General features: G+C 33.7%; 1 pseudogene; it reads right to left on the bottom strand.

The window, feature by feature from the left end:
* Nucleotides 1-3,952, bottom strand: LOC142628683 (protein PLANT CADMIUM RESISTANCE 2-like; annotated as a pseudogene).
* Nucleotides 3,953-4,528: the final 576 nt, after the last annotated feature.

The raw sequence follows: 4,528 nt of genomic DNA, 5'->3' as shown, positions 1-4,528 counted from the left end.
CTATCGATTCATGCCTCCTTGGATCCCAGGAGCCGTTGCAGTCATCACTCCCTTGGTCCGTTGCTCGACATTTCCTTGCCATCCTAAACAATAAAAAAGAATACCATATTAAAAATAACCAGCAAGAATTTAATAACCCCGAAAAAATATTCTATATATCAAACAGCGTGTGTGTGGTGTGGGAGAGAGAAAGGAAGGTTGCTTTTACCGATGCTGAGGTTGAAACCTTGGTGTTTGAGCTCACGGTACTCTTGACACAGGGCACATTGCTCACAGCAGAAATGAACCATGCAATCCCCCACTCCCCCACTCCTCCACAACAGCTCTCCTCCAACTTGTACTGCCGCCTCATTTTGGTGCGATAGCAGCATGAGTACAAAAATGCACAACCAGTCAACAGATTAATTAATGTATACAGTCCTCCGCTAGCAGCACAAGCTGCAAGACATACAAATCACCCATCAATCACCGTCACCATCACCCCAATACTTAAAACCAAACTCAGCATACAAACTTACGTGTTGTTCCTCTATCTACAATCTCCGCAATTTGTCCAAAAGTAATACAAGGGCACCAACATGTTATGCAACCTGTGGAAAATACCAATAACACCAACAAACAAGAGCTTGTAAATTCTAAGAATAGTGTTGTAGACACACTATTTTACATTATTTTTCCTCTCTTGGAATACAATTTTCTAATATTTTCAGCAAAAAAAGAAAAAGAAAAAAAAAAGAGAACACTATTTTACATAACAAATTTAGTAATTATTAAATTGATCAATTTGTATTGATTCTTATATTGGCCTATATATCATGATTTTAAAATTGGGACCGTTCATAGAGCCGTTGATTTTAAAATTGGGACCGTCATAGAGTCGAAAAATAGAAGTTCAAGATTTTTAAAGTCAGGTTGAGGTTGAACTGAAGTTGAACCATAATGATGTCATAATTAGTTTAATAATTAATTAAATAAAAATAAAAATATTAAATTAGTAAAAATGAAAAAAATGTATTTTTCATATTATAATTTTCATAAAACAAATAAGAAATATTAAATCTAAGCAAACATAATAAATAAATTAATATATAAGTATATAGAAATATTATAGTAATTTTTTTTGGGTAAAAATATCATAGTTGATTTACTTATTATAAAAATTAGTTAATTTACTAAGATCATTATAGAAGTAACTAAAGAAAAAAAAATAGATAATTAAAAAAATTAATTAAATAGAAAACCACCACTGTTATCAAATTTAAATCTAATATAAAATATTATTAAAACATTAAAAAGGAGGCTTGATGAAGCCTAAAGCTCCTAAAGCTACTGCCTACTATGGCAGTAGTGGTACAGTGGTATTGTAATAGACGTATATCAACCAAGCTAAAAACTAAATATGATAAATTAAATTAAAAGAAAGAGATTTTTTTTTGTAAGGGAAAAGACAGAGATTTGACTGGTACACTGAGCTATAAACAAATTATGTGGCCAAAACAGAGATTGGTACAGTGGTATACAGCGGGCAAGAAGATAGACTTGACTGACGTTATTTACTAGGCTATAAACAACGCCGTTACCAAATAGAAAAAGACTTCTTGCCCGTTTGGATACAGTTTTTATTGCTGCGTTTGTGTTTTGAGCTTTTTTTTTCTTTTTTTTTCTTTTTTTTTCAGCCATAATTGTTGACTAATTTTTCATGAACAGTGCATTTGTGCACTGTTCATGAACCCATAAATTTCACTTTTTAACAACTTTTTCATTAAAAATGGGTCCCACGGTACTATTCACACATTTAAAAATTATTTTGCTACAGTGTTTTCAGTTTTCAGCAATAAGTTCTATCCAAACGGACCATTCATCAACCCAAAAAAATCTCAGCAAAAGAAAAGAAAACACAATGGTCCAAGTAAGGGAGAAAGAGTCTCAGTGCCACTGTGCATTGATTTGGAGAAATCTGATTGCCAGTCATCGATTAAAGGCTGCAGTGGACGATAAGGACCAAAGTTTTGGATCTGGTGGCTTGTTGAGGCAGATTATCGGTGAGTTCACTACAAACAACGCGAGTTATAGCCGCGTTTATAAAAAAAAGCAGTTATAGCTGATTTATAGTCGCATTTTTAAGAAACACAGCTATAGATATAATCTATAGCCGCGTTTTTCGAAAACGCGGCTATAGGTCCCCCTCTAGCTGCGTTTTCAAACGCAGCTCCAGTCGAATAATTTTTTTTTAAAGTGGGGCTTAGAGCTGCGTTCTAAAATGCAGCTCCAACTGAATGAATTTTTTTTAAAAAAAGGGGCTTGGAGCTGCGCTTAGAAAAGCAGCCATAGGGGGACCTATAGCCGCGTTTTTAAAAACACGGCTATAGGTCCTCCTCAGTCGAAAAATTTTTCTTAAAATAAAAATCTGGCTGTGTTTTCAGAAACGTGGCTCACAAAAAAAAAAAAAAAAAAACACTTAAACTTCCCACGTGCCCCCTTTTCCCACCTACAGCCTCACCTACCCCCACTTTCAGTATAAGTTTTTTTTTTTTTTTTTTTTTTCACTAAATCTTCAGGGTTTTTTTTTTTTTTTTCATCTTTTTTCTTTCTTTTTTTTTTGTTCCTTTCTTTTGCAAGTCACGACATTTTTTTTTCCTTCTTCACTCCAACACAACTCTTTTTTGTTTTTTTTTTTTCTTTGTTTCTTTCCAGCTACTTCTTCTTTTTTTTCTTCATCTCAGTCACTGATTTTTCTATAGATCTAGTTTTTTTTTTTTTTTTTGTTATTTTATGTTTAGTTAGTAAGAAAATGGAGAAAATGCTAAAAATTTTGAATTTGTGCTTTTGTGTCCCTGATATTGTGTTTATGTTTAAATGGGTTTGTTTCTGAGCTTGTACTTGAATGGTTTTAGTGTTAGATTTGGGTTGGCTTTGTTGAAGGAGAGGAGATTCATGGGTCTGTGTTCTTATATTTTGGAGCAAATTGTGGTTGTATTGTTAGTATGTTGTGTTTGATTTTGAATTTTTTGGGTGTGTTTGTATTGTGAGTATGTTGTGTTTGATTTTGAAATTTTTGGGTTTGTATTTGATTTTGAATTTTCTGGGTTTCCGTTTAATTTTGAATTTTATTTTTGGTTTGAATTTTGAATTTCTTGGGGAAAAAAAACACCTAGAAATTTTTTTTTTTGGTTTTTAAAAAAACCTATAGCCGCATTTTTGAAAAACGCGGCTATAGGTCTCAGATTATAGCCGTGGTTACACAACGCGGCTTTAGGTCCAATATTTAGCCGCGGTTGTAAAAATGCGGCTATAGACCCACAGGGGCTATTGCTGCGCCGCTTAAGTAAACGCGGCTCTAGAAAACACGGCTATAGGCTATAGCCGCGTTTTTGAAACGCGGCTTTAGACCCCGTTTTTCGTAGTGGTTATATATTCTTATACTACTATTTTCATTTTAGTTCTTTGTTTTGATTTATTTTTTTCTTAAAAATGGTGAGAAGGTGCTATAAATACCTTTTTCTTCTCTTTTCTTCCATTTTTTTTAAGTTTTGGCTTGAAATTTCAAGAACCGTCTACGGTTTTAAAAACTGGACGGTTCAACCGCGGTTCTTAAGGTTCACTGACTGAATTATTTCCGGTTAACCGGGTCAGACCGTACGGTCCTGTCTGGATTTCAAAACCATGCTATATATTATTCATACGATTTTATTATCTACCATTAAACATCTATCATATCTATAGATAATATATTTGTTATGAAATATTTGGTGACTCTAGATTTATTGGAGATCATAAGATTCATATATATTTTATGACACATGCCGAAAGGGTTAAATTTCTTACAATTTTTGACATCATCGTAGCAGTCACAGAGGCCAGTGGACCAAGGTACCAGAGCACTAGACTGAACCTGCCCTGGGGGTTGCGCGTTGGCATACTTTTGGGGAGCACTTGGGTTTGATGAAGACATGACAAATGTATATGTTGTTGAAAGGAAAAAGGCTGAAAGAGAATTTGAGAGAGTTCTAAAGATGTTTTTGTTGAGGTGTGGGACAAAAGTCCTGGGTTTATATAGGAGTATTCCTAGTTTGTTAAGGAAGAAATTAACTAAATGTGAACAGTACTTGTTTTGCGTGTCATAAAGCAATCATGCTTGACTCTTTTTTTTTTTTTTTTTTTAAATTTTATTTAAAAAGATTTTGGCTGAATACAATGTCTCAGTGACTCAGGCTTCGTTTGGATAGTTGAACGCGTCTAGTGTACAACGTTTTCAGCCCTTTTTTATCTTTTTTTTTTTCTTCTGTGCACAGGTTTCAACAAGCGACAAGCAGTACTATTCATCACTATGTAGGTACTGTTTATGCACTGTTCATAAATAATACACGCACTTTTCATTTTTTTTAAATGGGACCTGCGGTACTATTCACACATTTAAAAATTATTTTGATACAATATTTTCAGTTTTCAATTTTCAGTTGTATCCAAACGGACCCTTAATCTATTCTTTTTTGCGTGATTACCGATGTCTTATTCCTTCCAGTCAATC

This window comes from Castanea sativa, chromosome 3, assembly GCF_040712315.1.
Source record: "Castanea sativa cultivar Marrone di Chiusa Pesio chromosome 3, ASM4071231v1".
NCBI lineage: Eukaryota > Viridiplantae > Streptophyta > Magnoliopsida > Fagales > Fagaceae > Castanea > Castanea sativa.
The sequence above is the reverse complement of the archived record's forward strand: the minus strand, read 5'-3'. Positions and strand labels throughout refer to the sequence as shown.